This window comes from Mirounga angustirostris, unplaced genomic scaffold (genome assembly GCF_029215605.1).
Source record: "Mirounga angustirostris isolate CCGP_5_RB_7025 unplaced genomic scaffold, mMirAng1.0.hap1 SCAF_9, whole genome shotgun sequence".
NCBI lineage: Eukaryota > Metazoa > Chordata > Mammalia > Carnivora > Phocidae > Mirounga > Mirounga angustirostris.
Window position 1 is genome coordinate 1,874,996 of NW_026991717.1, and position 17,883 is coordinate 1,892,878.

At 56.6% G+C, this 17,883-nt stretch overlaps 1 protein-coding gene across 4 annotated transcripts in view; it reads left to right on the forward strand.

Moving 5' to 3' along the window:
* The window catches only part of ARNT2 (aryl hydrocarbon receptor nuclear translocator 2), a 158,778-nt gene that overhangs the window by 13,175 nt on the left and 127,720 nt on the right, over nt 1-17,883 (forward strand). The window contains exon 1 of one of the 4 annotated variants that reach the window (XM_064569782.1): nt 13,820-13,915. The exons of the other annotated variants lie outside the window; for them this stretch is intronic. The gene's annotated coding sequence lies outside the window, so the exon portion shown is untranslated. Of the gene's footprint in view, nt 1-13,819; nt 13,916-17,883 lie in introns of those variants that run through there. 4 annotated transcript variants of the gene reach the window in all.

The following is a 17,883-nucleotide window of genomic DNA, read 5'->3' on the forward strand; positions in this document are numbered from 1 at the left end:
TGCTGAGCTCAAGACACCCAGGTGACGCGGGGATTTGCCAGAAACCTCTGAGTTTTCATTTCCTTTCCAGTTGGGACTTTTTTGTTTTTTTAAACCGCAGTGTCCCCAGTACCTTGCACGAGGCATGGCACATAATTGGTGCTTAATACATATTTACTGAGTGAATGACCAAATCGGTCCCTCTGTCTCCCACATGACAAACCAGTGAAGAGTTATGTCATCACCTGAGACCTGCAGAGCGTGACATTCCTCAGGGAATGCACAGCTGCCTTCATGTTCTTGGAGAGACCAAAAACAACCTTATCTTGACAATAGCCAGACCTTCAAGGTCCCGTAGACCCTGCTTTCAGCATACAGAAATTCCTTAGAAACTTATATTATCTCTACCTGACCCCTCCCTCCACAAACCTGAAAGTATAGAATGAGTCACGCCTCACAATCCCAGGGCCGCTCGCCCTGCCCCTGGGTCCTGTCCCCGTGCTTTAATAGAAGCACCTTTTTTGCACCGAAGACGTCTCAAGAATTCTTTCTTGACCGTGGCGCTCGGCGATCCCCCATCACTAGGAATAAGGACATTCTCTCACATAACAACAACAGTTTGTGACCCAAATCAGGAAATTAGCATTAATATGACAATAATATGTAATCCACAGACCTTATTCATATTTTCAACGGAGTGTTCTTCAGAGTCAGAAACATTGTTTTCCTGGCCCGAGGTTTAATCCAGGATTACAAATTGTATTCAGTTGTGGTGTCTCTCTTTTTAGTATCGTGTTTTGACTGAAGTATAATTAACACCCAACGTTAAATGAGTGCCGGGGCACAACGATAGCCTTCAGCGGGTCTGTACATCACTCGCATTCATCTCTGTAAGAGGGGTCACTGCACGTCATTACGGTATTATTGACCATATTCCCTGTGCTGTACTTCGCATCTCTGCGACTTACTTATTTTGTAACTGGACGTTTGTACCTCTTCATCCCCTTTGGTTCATATCATCCCCTGCCCCCAACCACCAGTTTGTTCTCTGTATTTAAGAGTCTGGTTTTTGTTGTTGTTGTTGTTTATTCATTTGTCTTATTTCTTATATTCCACACGAGTGAGATCGTACGGCATTTGTCTGTCTCTGTCGGACTTATTTCACTTGCCGTCATACCCGCGGTCCATCGATGTGATGCCCTTTTACTCCCCCTCAATTCTGGAATAATTGCTCAGAGGCTTTTTTTGGTCTTGTTCTGTTTTTTGTTTTTCTTTGGTGGCCTTCACATTGTGGCCAAGCACAGGTCAGTCATTTTCTAAAGTGTCTCTTCATTTGGTTTTGTCTGATGTTGCAAAACATCAGGGTTACGTGGGGGTTGTGCTCTTTAAATTTTTTATCAGAAACGCCACCAAAATGACATTGTGTCCCAAGACTGCTTTTAGCCGTTGTCACTCAAAAAGGGGTCTCTGAGTGGATGAATCAGGGTCCCGGGCAGACAAGGCTGAGAAGGGGATGAGCGGTTTCAGACGCCCCTCCTAGCACGCTTGCTAAGCCTCGTCTTGGGGTTCTGCACACCATTCCTGGGCGGCTCCAGGTACTCCTCGCGGAGGACAGGTCCCAGGGGAGTTTTAAAAAAGACTGGAAGGCTAATACTTTCCTGAGCTAAATACCAACTCCATTTGACAAATAAAAATAATTATAATCTAACTATGTAAGGATTATCATATCTCTGATAAAGTCAATAGGGATTTGAAGTGTTTAATTACCAACTTTCCCGACACACGAATTGAAAAGCTTTTCAGGTAGGTCGCTCACGTGGAATGCCTGAAACACACGCAATTAACAACCAGATCTTCTTTCAGGCAGTAATTAGCATGTGATTTGTCCTGTTCTCTGTTGCTGGGGCATATCCAGGCTTCCATGTGCAGTTTCATTTACATTAAGGAAGTTAATTTGCGCTTTCTATGTTCCACTTAAAAACAAGTTGGTATTTTACTGTGACTTCGTAAAGAAACACCTAGTGACTTAAAAACCGGAATAATTTTGGGTGGAATTTGCCTGCAGAAACTTTCCAAAGTCTGAGAATCCCTCCCTCATCCTTCTCCCTCTCCCTCTTCTTCCTCCTCCTCCCCTCCTCCCTTCTTCCGAGTGCCCCTCCCCACCTCCTCCTCTCTCGACAGAGACCCAAGAGCTAATCAGGGCGGAGATGTTGGGACCACCCCAGTAATTACTGGTGGCCGCCTCGCTGGGCAGGTGTGTAAGAACTCAGACCCATCTGCTCTGTGCGTGGGGGGTGATGTGAACGCCGTCTGCTAGGAGGCAGTGCAGACGAGGGCCTCTGTTTACCCATCTGTAAAATGGGGTGGCTCCTTTATTGGGTGCAGTGGGGTCTGTTCTGTGTGCCCAGGTTCGGAGGTGAGCAAGATACCCCCTTGTGCTGGAAGCAGGCCTGGGGGACCCGGCCCACGGCTCATGGCACTCCCGCTCCCGACATGTGAAATGGGGCGCCTCATTGGTTTGTGGGAAGGACTAGCGGGTTGTATGTCCCGGTGTTTGGGGCGGTGCCGTTTCTCACTGTTAGCGCTTCTCTCGGCGCCGCGGTGACATGGAGTGTGACAAGGGCTCTGCGGGAAGAACTCGGGGAGCACGTGAGCCGGTGTGCTTACGGAAGAAGGGGGCTCTCACGAAACAGGAAGCTCCCCCTCCCTTGGCGCTCTGGGGCTGTGGGGGCTCTCGTGTGCACGCAGCCCCTCCTCCTCGTCTGTTGCTGGGAGCGTGGGCCCTGGGAGGGGGGCCGTCACCCAAGCACATTGTCCCTCCCAGCCCCTCCCATGCTCCGGGCACCCCGGGGTGGGGCCTGGTCACTCAAGAGGGCGCCCAGACTCTGCGCCTGGAACTTGCCTCTGCAGACGGTGGCTCGGTGCCCCCATCTCCTTCCACCTGATTAACTGGCCCCACTGGGGCTCACGCTGAGTCCCGGGGCAAAGGAGAAGTTAGGACATGTGCCTTTTTGTCTTTATCCGTTCAGCGGCTCTGTCACCTGTCCGCCCAGTCTCAATCACGGGGCTTAGGTGCTGGGACCGCAGTGTTAGAAAGGACGACAGGGTCTGTGCCTTCGTGCGCGTTTGTCCGGCCTGCCGGAGGGCAGCTTCTGCCCCAGGTCATCCGGCCAAAGGTGCAGGCGTGGGAGGTCTCCTTCGCCGCTGCCGGTCCTTAGGCCTGTCCCCCACTAGGTGGCGAAGTCACACAGGTACTGCTGTGTCTTCTGCTCGCGCATCACCAGCGCGGGCAGCCTTGGTAGCTGCCGCTCTGCCCGTCCCAGACGCTCTGTGGGTAGGTGGGGACTGCGGGGGTGACGCCTGCGTTTCGACCGGTCCCCGGGTGCTGCTGGCTCCTGGACCACCCTGCGGTGCCCAGGGGCAGCCAAACCAGTGGCGGGCGCGCTGCTCACCCACCCACCTGGCCCTGGATCCTTGGACTCGTTGGCGCTTCCCGGTGGTCGGGGCTCAGCAGCCCCATTCACAGCTGGTGAGTGCGAAGCTGCTCTCGTGCCCAGCGCGCCCTCTCCCCACTGGCACCCCAGCTGTGCTGGGTGGCTCCGGCAGGAAGGCGGTGGGTGAACGAGGTGACGGACGGGGCTGAGTGGGGGACAGCCGTGTCCCTGTCCCACTGCTGCCTGCTCTGCGCTCTCGGGCACCCCGCTTTTTCTCTTGGGGTTTTTCCTCATCTGTAAAATGAACGGCTGGCCCTTGGTGTGGGGATTCGTTTCATTGACTGTTCTGAGTATTCAACCTAGACTCTGACTTTCAGGGCTGAATACTTTTTAAAAAAAATAAATTTGTTCTCTCCCTCCTCTCTCTCTAGAAATTCTGTTAGTTGGATGTTGGCTTCTTGGGACGGTCCTCCATCTCTTCTCCCACGCCCCAGCTCCTTGATCGCTTCGGGGAGATGTAAATTTCTTTAGAAAATAGACCTCTCGTTTCCTTCCCCAGAGAAAATGCCGGTTTGTTGGCCTCGGGGATTGGACTGTCCCCACTGTCGTCGACGGGGTGTTGGGATGAGGACAGAGATGGGACGGGAGTTCAGTGCGTCATCTTCAGCTGGAAAATGGTGGCTTTTCAAAGAAGCATGTAGGTCAATTTTTTTCTTTTAAAATAAAAAGATTCTCTAATTGAGTAGAACAACAGCTCTCAAACTGTACCATCATATCCTACTACTTACAACTTGAAAACAGTGACTGAGAAGTTTGAAAATAAAAGGATTGGCTGTGGTCTGTCAGACTCATGCAGAGACAAAGGTCTCTTTGACAAATGGTCACAATTTTAAAATCAGTAGAAAGGGAATTGATGTCAGAACATCTAATGGTACAGAGAAGGCCATTTTTTAGCCTATAATTTACTGATTTCAAACCTTAACGGAAGAAACGATACTCTATAGCTGATACGAATTTCTCGTGATACTTGAGTGCAAGCCCCATCTTGCTGCATTATTTTTTCTCATCAAATTAAATCTGCTTCCTCCCTTCCAGCTTGGCTGTTAGAACCTCCCATCTCATTTTTCCTTTTCCCTTCGGTCGTTTATGACCCTCTGGGCCTTCCCTAGCTCAGGGGAACTGGAAGGGGGGCCTCAGACGTTGAGTCGATCGTGGATCCTCGTGAGATACTCTTCCCTGGGTGCTCAGGAGCCACGTGAAGGCAGCCAGCTGTCATTAAATCCAAGTGGGCTGTCAGGAAATTATAGCATTTTCTGGGAAACAAAATTAGGAGATCAGTGGATGGATTTAATAGCTACTCAACACAGAAGAATGGAGAATTAATGAATTAGAAAGTGGAATGGAAGAAATTGCAGGGCATTTAGCACAGAGACAGAGTTAGGACACACGGGCGCGTGGCCACGAGACAGGCAAGGTCTCCTGCTTCCATGTGCACCATGGGGCTCCGGTCAGAGACGGCAGGGAGGCCATGGCCGGCCAGCCTTCAGGAGAGGAAGCCGGTCATTTTCCAGAATGAATGAGCGACTCTGCGCCGCAGGGTCAGGAGCTACAGTGGATTCCAAGCAAGATAAATCAGAAGAAATGCAAACCTAAACCAAGTGTAGTGAAAACAGACCACAGCAGAGAGACAGGACCAAGGAGTGCAGGGACTCGACACGACTCCGAGTAGCTCCCGACAGGAGCGCCGTCCCGGGAGCCCTTGACTTGCTCAGGGCTGGTGGGCTTCTGTTCCCGTGGCCCCTAAGTGGCCCTGTGCACGTGAGTCCTGATGGGCATGTTTCTTTCCCTCCTGCCTCAGTGAAGATGGGCATTTCAGTGGCATTTCTATGGGATGCCCTGCAGGGTTGTGGGCCCTATTTCAGGTCCCCAGGTGTATCCACGAGGCTCAAGTGAATTAAGTAGTTCTCAGAACGAGACATTGAGGAGAGAAGAGAGTGCCGCGTGTCCGTGCTCGGATACGGGATAAGAGGTGGACAAGTGCACACGTGCTCCTGGCTGTCTTGTGGCCAGGGTGGAGATGGTTGAGGTCTCTGCTGCTTCTTTACGTAGCTGTGGGTCACTGGGAGCAGCCACACCTCGGTGCGGCCGTCCCCGCACTTTCTGCTTTGAGTGTAGCCGGAGGAGCGGAGTCGGCTTTAGGGTGTCATCTTTGTAGGCTGGAAGGCAGCCTCAGCTGCCACCGGAGTTCAGTCTCTCTTGACCTTCTGTCCATCCCAGCAAAGCCCAACTTCTCAATGGCCCCTTTCCCAAGGCCACTCTGTGGGAGCGGACAGGGCGAAGGGAAGCGAGGGTGTGGTTGATGCAGGGTCGTGGTCACCGGTCACGTGGCTGTTCTCCCTTGGGGTCCATGAAGAGGAAAGAGCGCTTCCCTGCTCTTGACCAGGTTAAATTATCTCGTTGAGAGGAACACATGGGAACACATCCCCACACGGGAATCATTCCTTTTGACTAGGTGCCGTTGACCAATGGTGTTAGTCAACCCGGGCTGCCGTGACAAAGTGCTGTAGACCAGATGGCTTCAGTGACAGACGTTTGTTTTCTCAGTTTGGAGTCTGGGAAGTGCAGGATCGAGGGCAGGCTGATCCGGTTCCTGAGGAGAGTCCCCCTCTTGGCGTGCGATGGCCACCTTCGAGCTGTGTCCTCACAGGTGGGGCGGGGGGGCAGGCTCCCTGTTGTTGCCTCTTCTTGTAAGGACACTAATCCCAGCAGGAGGCTTCACCCTCAAGACCTCATCTAGACCTAGTCACCTCCTGGGGGCCCCACCTCCACGTGCGGTCATGTTAGGAGTTAGGGAATTAGGGCCTCGACCTATGAATTGGGATGGGGTGGGGCACAATTCAGTTTATAGCACCAGCACAGAATTAGTTTTGTTGGGTGTTATTGTTGTGACCAACGTTTGGGGCCCTAAGGTTGTCAACCCGAGTGGAAAAGGTGAGAAGAAAGCGACATCAGGGAGGGGAGTCTGCAGGGATGGCCGACCGGTGGGGTCAGGACCCAGCCACGCGGGCTCATTCTGCTAAGACATGGGCAAGTGTGCTTTGTGTCCCTCGGCTGCGTGTCTTCTACAACACATTTTAAAATTATTTTTTGGTTCACAGCTCAAACTGATTCTGTACTGGACTGTCTCACTCAAGTTTGAGCTTGAGGACCGTGCTTGGTATGGTACCCGATACAAGACAGGTGCCCTGAAGTCCGTCGTGGAAGGCTGGCCGGGAGTGCTGAGCCTCCGATGGACGAGAAGCAAGCTTCTGCTGCTGGAGCGACTGGGAGTCAGCTCACGACATGGTTTGGGGAGGAGAAACCGAGCTGGGCTTCACTGTAGGGACTGCGAGTAGCTGTGAAACTCTAGCACGTGATGCCAAGTAGTGGGAAGTCATGGAGTCATGCGTCTTAGGAAGGTCTGGGTCATTGTCAGGAGTCCCCCTGATAACGCCCCGGCCTCATAGTCACCCAGGGCTTGCTTGGTGCACTCTTGGACACGCACGCAACTTACAAGGCACCTTTTTTACATTTAGACGGCGTCAGCTCTTGGAAAGTTCTCTGCCACTCTTCAGAATCTTCCTCCCCGCAGTTCCCTTTGTTCTTGAATCTGACCTCTGGGGGATCACGGTCTGTGTGTAGCTTCCTTTCTGCCTGCCTGTTGACCCCCAGCCCTGCCTCCCGCTGTCATCTCTCGGGCTCCCGTTAGGGCCCCCCACACCCAGCAGCCCGCCCTGACAACGTGGCTGCCGTCTCTGCTGTCTGCCCCGTGGCCCCGTAGGCCTAGTGCCACTGCTCTTTGCACGATAGTCTGTACTTGTCGGTGACCACGTGCAGCCTTCATCTTGGGCCAGAGGGCGAGGATGGGTGCCTCTCTCCAGCCCCACGCGAGGCAGTGCTGGGGATTCACGTACTCCGACCGCGTGTGCACGTAGACCCACGGTGTTCTAGGGAAGTCGCTGAGCGGTGTCACCGTCCGTAGTCCTGTGTGCATTGCCGTCTGACCCGCTAACAGTTTCTGGGACATGATCTCATGAGGCACGAGGATGTGGGATGCATAGTTTACAGATGGACGGAGTCAGACTGTGACTCGCCCGGTTTCCCAGGTGAGCTGGGAGGTTCTCCTGCATCCCAGCCGCGGTCCCGTGTTCATCCTGATGCCGCAACCGTGCAGGAATTACCTTGTTGGCTGAGGTGCCCTCGATCGATCAGTGTTAACACTGGGACTCCTGGAGGCCGGGGTCCCACGGAGGAGGAGCCTGCCTGTGGGCCTCGTGTCCCCCACCCCACCCCCGACACGTGCACGTACACAGCACACGTTTTCAATTTAATAGGAGAGAGCGCTGTTCCCTTCTGGAAGAGAAAGGCAAAGGATCCTGAAGGAAGCCGAGAACTACTGCTGATCACAAGCCAACATCCCTTTACAGACGAGTCCAGCTCTCTCCGTGTCCCCGGTTTGTAGCCACGCGGGGTCTTCAGAGCCACCCAACAACGTTTCCGCGTGGAATGACCTGAATCCTCGGGATTTATTTGTCACAATCTTCAGGCCAGGAAGTGGATTGGAAAAGGTGTAGGATTTACTTTCATACGGTGAACGTCCCTGGGAGATTACTTCTTCTTGGAGTGCACGTCCTGCATTCTAGGTTTCTTTCTGGATAGAAAGCAGGGGAAGTTGGCAGGACTGGTAACCACCTGCTCAGAACGAAGAGCGTGTGGCCTGACACGGCTCCGTTGACATTGGTGACGAGCCTCTGCCCACCCTTGCTCCTCGCCCCCGGGGTCCTGACCAGCCCTCCAGTGTAGGAGCAGAGGTTCCCCTGCGCCCCCGACAGCACGTCCTTACTCTCCCGGTCCCTCCGCCCTGGTAGTCACACCCACAGGACATCACTGTGAGAAAATAGCCACAGGGCCACCTGTGGAGCGATGTCCTGTTCTTGCCCCCGCCCCCCCAGCCATCATCAGGGTCTTTCCTTCTCTTGGCCCTTCGGGGCTCCTCCCCCTCGAAAGCCACCGTCCCAGGGACCGCAGGGCTTCCTAGGCCTTCTGCTATGATGCCACCACCGTAAATGGCTTTCCCAGGTGCCCGCTGACGTGAGCGGGATGGGCCCCGTGGCTTCCCTGCTCCCCAGGCCCAGCCAGCCCCTCTGGTACCGCCCCCCCGCCCCCGGCGTGGCTGGCCGCTCTCTTCAGGACTCCCAATCTAAGCAGCCCCGCGGGAAACTGCAAAGATCAACCGTGGGTCGTGTGTCTGATCCAGACGGACCGTCCGGTCTGTAGCAGAGCTGCCGAGGGAGGGCCCTTCCTCTCCTGGGTTGTGTTCCCTCTCGGGATATCCCAGAGCCAGTCTGCAAGGACGACAGTCCCAGGGGAGACGGAGCCCAGAGGGACTGCAGGTGCGGGCGGAGCAGCCCCAGGCTGCCATGTCAGTAGCTTCTGCCTCTGTCCTGGCGTCTTATCCTCTTTCCTTATGTCTCTCAAGGGCTGGGATCCGCCTGGTCCTTCGAGGGTATTGGTTGTGACCTTGAGGCTTTCCTCTGCTCTTTTGCTTTAGTGACACAGAGAAATAACCAGAGTTGGGAATGTGGGAATGGAGGGCCAGAAGCCCCCATCTCCCCATGCCCAACCCCAGAGAAGGCAGTCAGGCAGCCTGCCCAGGTCCACGGTGGCCACTACGAGCAAGGAGGGGACTGCTCCTCTTCCTTCCTCGGCTCCCCCATGATCCGTCTACACCTGCCCCTGCTGAGCCCTGTTCTGGGCGGTGCATGCACACTGATGAATCACACAGCCTCCCTCCCCAGACCGTCCCGGGGATTTGCCCACCAGCTTCATGCCCTTCCCCAGAATCCAATGTCCTCATCCTCCTACGGGGCGTTGGGCATCCGTCGAGGGAACCAACACAGGGATTTTTCTGTAGAAAAACAAGCCAGTCTCTTGCCACCAAAACCCCACGCCCCAGATTGTCTGTGCCGGCTCAGCAGCCTTGGGCGTTGTGATGAGCAGACCCTCTGTCTTCTCTGCACGGTCTTCTTCTGAGGCTTGGCTCTGCTCCGCGCAGGTGGGGGGCTGGGAACGCTGGGACGGTGGCTGGCCGGATACAGTATTCGTGGCCTGGCTCGGGCCCGGGTCTGGTCACCTCGGGGCCAGCACCAGGGGCAGGCTGCCCTCTTCCCACAGGGATCCCCATGCTCTTTCCCCAGCAGCCGCGAGCCGCCGTTCGGGTCCCTGCCCCTGAGCCCGCCCTGGCCTGTGACGCCAGATGACCTGAGCCTCCCCCCAGAGCCCGGGGACAGTGCGTACTGGGGGGTGGTAGGGACACACGGGGCAGCTGGGACGGCGCCTCTGGTGGCAGGCCCCCCCCAACCCAGTATTGGGTCCTCCTATGTCCACCCTCTGTGCTTCTTCTCTGGGAGCTGGGGTCTCCTGGCGAGCAGACTCCCAGGTCTTGTCGCAGGGCCCGTCTGTGCCTCCTGTCCAGCCTCCTCGCTGTGCCCCTGCTCTTCCTTCTGTGGGTCCACGCAGCCTTTGGGCATTTGCCTCTGCTCCTGTCCACGCGGCAGCCAGTCACTCCCATTGGCCACGGCCACTCCCGCTGACCATGCCGTCTCTGCCTTGGTGCCCAGGGCAGGCTTTGCATCTCCGGGGCTCCCTCCGAGATCACCCGGCAGCGGGGCCGTCTCTCCCCCTGTGCTGGGCGTGCTTGGGTGGCCCTTGGGGCCTGGAGGCCCAGCCGTAGGGGCAGCTCTCCGAAGGGACCGGCCGCCTTGGGATCTGCGCCCGGGGCCTCTGCTCCCGGACAGGTTCTGGCACGGCAGCCTCGGTGGCCTCTTCAGATGGCCCAGGGGATGGACCACAAACCCAGGGAGGGTCTGGCTCAGTGCAGAACCAGGCCGCGCTCTCCTGGGAGCTCAGCCTCCAAGAATGGGTTTTTTCCTCGATAGGTGAAAATGCAGTGTGGGTTTCCCCCACGGCTCTGCTCCTGCAGGGCTCGGGCTGGGTGACATCGTCCTACCGCACCTGCTGCTCACCTGCAGCTCGGCCCGTGGGAGGGCGGTGCCTTGTCCAGCGGTGGTCGCTGCACTGAGCTCAGCCCCCCGGCGTCTTCTTGGGCCAGACACCCGGGCTTACTGGCTGAGGCCAGAGGTTGGCAAATTATGTCTGATCGGCCACATCTGGCCCACCTCCTCTTTTTCTGTGTCCCACAAGCTAAGAAATAGTTCCACATTTTTTAAATGATTGGGGGGAGGGCATAAAGGAATGATCTCTCGTGATGTGAAAATTATATGAAATTCCAATTTCGATGTTCATAAACTGGCACACAGCCAAACCCACTCATATACACAGCATCCGTGACTGTTTCTGTACAAGAGTCCCGTGAGTGAGTAGTTGCCACGGAGGTCCTGGGGCCTCTGAGGCCTAAATAGCCACTCCCGGGCCCTCCCAGGAAGCGTGCGGACTTCTGGCATGGATGCTCCAGACCGAGGGGGCCGGAGCCTCTGGGACACTGAATGACGATCCTGTGAGCTCTGGGAGCCCTGCTCTTCCATAACCAGAGGGCGAGTCCTGTGACCCCCGAGGGCCTTTGCAGGCCGGGCTTTCCAGGGGAGTCTCTCCTCCAGGAGCCCGCCCACTGCTGTCTTCAAGTACTGGGTCCCAGGCAGAGGTCGGGCCATCGAGGACAAAGCCCATTGGCTCTGTAGCACCAAAGAGCATAAGAACAGAAAAGAGATTCCAGTGCCTTGCACGCAAGCATTTTTACTATTTTGTATATTTTACAGTTAGAGAGTAATTCGCAGTTTAAAATTGAACGTAAAATCTATTTGTCAAATGATGGATGAATACGTTCATCAAGAAATATATTCAACGAGAAAACCACTTTGTTTCCTAGATGGCTTCGGAGAGGATGTTTTATCTACGGAAGGATAGTGATTTCCTTAATTGGTTTGTTGTGTAAACAGGGGGTGTGTTCACATTTATTTTTTCCCCTTTTCAAGGAAGGCATTTTTATGGAAAGAATTGCATTTCAAGAATGGGAAGGGACAAACCCGGGGCCTCGGGGCCTCGGAGAGAGCTGGGTGGAGGGTGTGTGTTGTGTTCCCGCGTGCTTCTGCGTCTGGGAGAGGGCGGGCGTTGGTGGGCACCAGAGACGTCCCAGGGGCTGCTCTGGGAGCAGGAGCGAGGGATGGAGGGAGGGATCTGGGAAAAACCGAGGGCGGGGAGGGTGGGGCAGGAGTGCAGCCGAGGCCTGTAGGGAAACAGGTGGGATCCAGGAGGAACGCGGATGGAGGAACGGAATGGCAGGAGTAGGATAGGAGTTAGGGGATGAAGCTAGGAGCTGGGGTGAAGAAGGGTAAAACGTATCACCTTCATGAAGGTGTTTCATGAATTTTCCGTGAGTCTTGAGTGCAAGGTGTGTGTGGCGGGGGCCGGGGGTTCAGGTGGAAGGTGGGGCAGCCCAAGGGCACCTTCTCCCTTGTTCTTCCCAAGGCCTGGCCCCGTGAGGCAGGGGGTGAGCCCCCGGGACCACTGGATCTGGGCCCCTGTCCGTGCTCATCTGCAGCTGAGCGCCTCACGCTCACTGAGGCCCAGTTTCCAGGGAGCCCCCAGGCCCTGGGTGTCCACACACAGCGGGTGACCAGTGAGCCATCCTGCCGCCCGGCCACGCACATCCCCTGGGCCTCTGCTGGCCTCCGTCCTGCATTAACCTGCAGGCTGCTTGTCTAGGATGCCCCACACATCGCAGCTCCGGTGGTCGGCGCGTGCGCAGCGGTGAGCGCCCAGAAACCTCCCTGATGGCACCCCGTCTTCTCCCTGCCCCTGCCCAGCACCCTCCGTTTAGAGCCCTCCCCTCCCATTTACCTGGCGACACCGCGTGCGCTGTGCGTCTCGGACCGACGCCTCGTCCAGCCTGGCTGAGCTGGCCGGGGGTGCAGGGCCGCCTTTTTCCCCGCGGGCACTCTGTCTCTCGCCGACTCGGGGTGTTGGTGGCGTCCTGCTCTGCTTAAGCCCCTGCAACAAGAATGCCACGGACCGGGGGGCCTAACCAGCAGACGCTTGTTTCTGACGGTCGTGGAGGCTGGGAAGCCCGGGGTCAAGGGTCCGGCTGTCGTGTGTCCGGTGAGGGTTTGCAGGTGGCTGTCTTCTTGCTGGGTCCTCACCTGGCAGAGAGGGGGGCAGAGAGAAGGGAAGCAAGCCCTCCTGTCTCTGGTTCAAAGGGCAGTAATCCCAGCGAGGGCTCCACCTCCTCACCCCATTCCACGGGGGGTCAGACTGTGGACATAGGAGTTTTGGGGGCTGCAAACGTGCGGTCTGTAGCAGGTGGGTGAAGCGCTCTGGCCCAGAATCGGTGACCTGAGCGCTGCTCCAGGGGACCCAGCTGACCTCCCACGTGGCAACAAGGGAAACGTGGCCGTCCTTGAAGGATGTGTGATGCGTGAGACGCACGAAAAGACAGGGCGCCCTGCCCTCGGGGAACATGACTGAGCAAGTGGCCGACTGTAACCACGTGATCTGGCTTTGACCACGTGCGTCCCCATGTCGCATCACGGTGCCACCTCCCTAGGGCTTGAGGGCACTGTGCGGCAGGTCTTGGTGGCTGGGGGATTTGGGGAGTCTAAATTAGGCGTGGTTTTCCCAGGTTGCCCGAATCCCCCCAGATTATTAACCATGGAGTGTCCCGGCTCCTGATTTCCACGGGTCCTGGCACCGGAGGCGTGGCTGGCCGCCATCCTGCGTGGAGATGGCCGTCTGGTTTAATGTTTGTGCCGGTCTCCTCTCCTCCCGAGCTGCCCCTGTTGGGGTGGCCGTTGATGAGGCCGCAACGTCTGGGAGACAAGTCTGGCCGCCTTGCTGGTTCCTGGTGACACAGCTCAGCACGGACCCCCAGCGCACGCGCCGGGGGCCTGTGGACCCTCTGCACTCACCTCGGCTCCTGGGCCGGGCTGGCGGGGCTTCTTTTCGATCTCGGTGGGCTCCGTCTTTGCTTTCCTTGTGTGAGGGCCTGGCACCGTACCTGGTTACTGGTCCGTGCTGGTCACTGTGGACACGTACTGTCACGAGGAATTCACGACCAGCCCGGGTGTGCGTGGTGCTGGGTAGACCAGCTGACCCCTCTCCGTGGAGGGGACGGAGCCTCTGGTCCCCATCACCACTGGCACCGAGGACTGAGATGGTGAGGAAAGGCGCAGGGTCGCCTCCTGGAGGGACACGCGTGTTCCTGTGGCCCCCATGACCCCTTGTCCCTGCCATGAGCTGGTGGCATGCCCCCGCCTCGAGTAACTGATTCCCCGTATTTCTTTGCTGGGGCGTCACCTTTGTTTCTCACATCGGATCTTGTCCCCTTTCCTTGTGCAGCCTCATCTCCCCGTTCTGTACATTTTCCTGAGGATTTCACCTGTTCGCTGGGCACGTTTCCGACCGCTCTAATCAGGGAGTAATAAATATGATCACACCTGGGAACCTCTGCTGTGAGTGCCTCCTCTTGGGGTGGGCCCCTGCCCTGTCCTTCCCTCCCCCTCCTGCCCTCTCCCATCCTTCCCCTGCCCTGCCCTTCTCTCCCCTCCTCGCCCCTGTCCTCTCCCACCCCTCCCCGACTCTACCATCCCTTCCCTACCCCTTTCCCTCCCCTGCGACGGGCTGCAGGAGGCCCAGATTTCACAGACTTCCCCAGGGGGCTTCTGTTCCACTCCCCAGCTCTGTGTTCAGAGCCCCTGGGCAGCCGCCCATGGAGCCCAGAGTCCTGGGTCTGCTCACTTACCTTCCGTGGCATCACCTTCACTGTACCCCGACCGTAGGAGTAACGTACTCTGAGTTTTCACAACTTCGAGATTATAGGAAATGCTAAGTGGGAGATAGAAATCCCACGTAGGTGTTAGCAGTGCCCCCTCTTTGGTGGGCTTGCTCGAGGACCCGCAAACACACCAGGGCTCTGTGTGCGTGCACACGGGGGTGCGGGAGGTCAGTGAGGCGCACTTGTGAGGGGGCTGCAGCTGAGGGGCATCAAGATGGGATGCAGATCTGCCGTCTTCACAAAAACAGGTGTCATTGCCGCTTGTTACCATTTCGTGGCCATCACGTGCCAGAAGTTCGTCGTCGGCCGTCTGTCCAGCTCCGCCTGCGTCTGTCCAGCTCCGTCCACGTCTGTCCAGCTCCGTCTGCGTCTGTCCAGCTCCGTCCCTGTCTGTCCAGCTCCGTCCACGTCTGTCCAGCTCCGCCCACGTCTGTCCAGCTCCATCCATGTCCAGCTCCGTCCGCGTCTGTCCAGCCCCGTCCATGTCTGTCCAGCTCCGCCCGCATCTGTCCAGCTCCGTCCATGTCTGTCCAGCTCCGCCCGCGTCTGTCCAGCCCCGTCCCTGTCTGTCCAGCTCCGTCCACGTCTGTCCAGCCCGTCCCTGTCTGTCCAGCTCCATCCCTGTCTGTCCAGCTCCGTCCATGTCCAGCTCCGTCCACGTCTGTCCAGCCCCATCCCTGTCTGTCCAGCTCCGTCCATGTCCAGCTCCGTCCGCGTCTGTCCAGCCCCGTCCCTGTCTGTCCAGCTCCGCCCGCGTCTGTCCAGCTCCATCCATGTCCAGCTCTGCCCGCGTCTGTCCAGCCCCGTCCCTGTCTGTCCAGCTCCGCCCGCGTCTGTCCACCTCCGTCCATGGCCAGGCTGCCTTGTACTCTTGCATGGCGGCTCGTCCATCGGACCAAACCCATGTCCGCTCGCAGTGGAGCCTGGTGGAGGGATGCTGTGTTGGGGGTCCTCCGTGTTTCCCTCACGTCTCCGTTTCCTCCCTTTCCTTGGTCCCTTTGTTTTCTGCATTGTGTCTGGATTGACAGTGAGTTCCTGTAGATTGTCCTGGGGTGCCTCGCTCTGAAGGCCCCCGTGTGCATTCTTGAGGTAGTAAAGTTGACAGAGTTGGTTATCACATCATCCTTACAAAGACACAAAAACTTCCAAAGAGGACTTTTTCTTGAAAGTCACGTGACCTAAACAGAAATTTAAAAAAAAATTGTTTAAATGGTGATAGTTGTTTATTATCACGAAGGCCAGAACAAGTAGTTCCACAGAGGTATTCGCTACAATATACTGCGATAATCCCTTTTATTCTGCTTGGCATCTTCATCTCTGGTTCTGTGCACATGTCGGTTCCAGGAGGATAGAACGGTCTTGCGACAGACAGCAAGCAAAGGCGTTCCCTCGATATTTGTTATTTCCATCTTCCCTTTTACATTTAAGTATTCGAAAGTTCTTAATAATTGGTTTTGCGCATGAAATTTATAGCTTTCACCATATGGCCGTGGATGATCGTACATTTTACTCCTGCAACAATGCATTTGTCAACCATCTGATTGGGAGAATGGGGACAAATGCTGCGCCCAAGGTCTTCAGGTTAGTTCATGTAGAGTGCACATTGACGGTTGGAAGTGAGTATTCAGGCTTGAAGGGTGAGCGCATGTGGCACGCCTTGTTGGGAGCATCGATGGTGGGGACTGCGAGTCCAGATGCCACCCACAGTGCCCCGTGTGATCGGTGCTCCCAGATCGCCTACCAGTGCCGGGGTGCTGGGGGCGGTCCTGCAGGGGGATCCCAAAGGCTGTCCTTTCCAAGGCCCAGGCATTGGTGCAGAAGCCAGGGCCAAATTGAAGGTTTAGGGCAGGCAGTGTGGCTGGAGCTGAACTCCGGTGGACCCTCGGCAGAGACCTGTTTGCATGCGAGATTCTGTGCCCTGAGTGTTTTCCTGCAACGTTACTCCTGCCATCGTGATCGTTAACGGCTGAGTGATTTTTCTCTGGGTGACTGTTCATCCTCTATCAGCTCCTCGCTTTACTCCAGACATTTTAGTGTATTTGGTTTCTGCCCGACTTCCCACTGTATTTGGGTGGCTGACGCCTCACCCCTCGTAGCCCCGCCGCCACGCAGAGGCCCCTGCAGGGATCAAGAGCGGCCCACTTCCCTTTCACCCAGGAGGGTCCGCCACAGACTCAGGGCACTGTCGTCCCTCCTGCCTCAAGGACTCCTTTGGAAGACAGGTCTTGTCTGGTCCGCAGACTCTCCTCCGCACAGCATTTGAGCTCTTCACCATCCCGTGGCCTTTCTAGTACTTTCCAGTCTGCGAGTCAGAGCCCCCTGCAGACTCTCCACCAGCAGCCCAGGCTCTGCTGTTTCTCCTGTGGGGTCAGCCCTGCTGCCATGCTCCGGTCCTGAAGACTCAGGCCCCGGTGGGTCACCGTGGGGTCTCAGCCAGGGCCCCGGGAAGCCCTTCTTAGGGGCAGCCAGACCCCGAGACTTCACTGCAGGTGCTCGGCCCGTCTTCTGCATGGCTGCTGAGACCCACTTTCCTGGGATGGTCTCTGGCCGTTGGATTGGACTCAAGCCTGAGACAGATGGTGGGTGGGTGTCCCTTCGTGGTTCACCCCGTGGGGGTGGTTTGTCGTCTCTCACGGAGGGGGCGGGCTGGGTGTGGAGTTTGCTCTCATTGTCTTGCTCCAGAGTCATAATCTCAGGGGTAACCTCCCTTACCCTTCTTCTGCTGGAATTACTGCTTGCCTGTCTTCTTGCTGAGTCCCTGTTTTCCATCCTCAGGGCAGGGATGCTGGGACTTCAGGCGGCAGGGTGGGCGTGGACTCTAGTGGCAGTATGGGTGTGGACCCCTGAGTGGGCTGTGGTGCAGCGCCCACATTCCAGAGGGCACCATGCATGCCTAGGGCAGCCTGGGGAGCAGGGCTGTGCCTCGGCGGCCTCGTTAGCTGAGGCGGGGGGCATCTCAGGGGGCCGCCTCGGGACTAGTTCTGGTTCTCTAATGCTAAAACCTGCCTGTCGGCTGGGAGTGGCTTGGGCCCACAGCCAGATGCCCGGTGTCCGGGCTGGAGGCTGAAGGCACCAGCGGGTGGAGGCAGGGCCTGGCCTCTTCCTGGGTCGGCCGCCTGCCGCCCTGCTGCAGAGACCCAGCCTGCCTGTCGGACGGAGCTGCCTTTCAGAGGATACGGGGCTGGTTAAAATGTAGCAAGGACCTGGGGTTACAGTCCCCCTGGCCCTCAGTCTCATGATTTTTCTGTACATCGTGCTATAGAAATCCCACCCCACGGAGGGCCTTGGGGAACCGTGTGCCCTGCCTTCCTTCCAGAAGCGGAAGGGACCCTCCCTTGCTCTCTGTCAGGAGGAATCCTTTCTGATCTCCCCCCTGAGATGTGTTAATAACAGTCTAGACATTTCAGACGTAGATTGTGGTTGCACAAGAAATTCAAGTCCCCGATTTTTCAGAACCTAAGCAGTTAATGTTAGAAATTTTGCTGCAAATAAATTGATCAGTATGCAAGACAGTTGTCACGGCTGAATCATGGTCCACAGTTAAGGTAAACAGATCTGTGATGACATTTTCTGAGCAGAATACAAATGCAGCTCATTTCCTCCCAGAGGTTCCTGACATTTCTTCTATACGGATAACAGATTCTC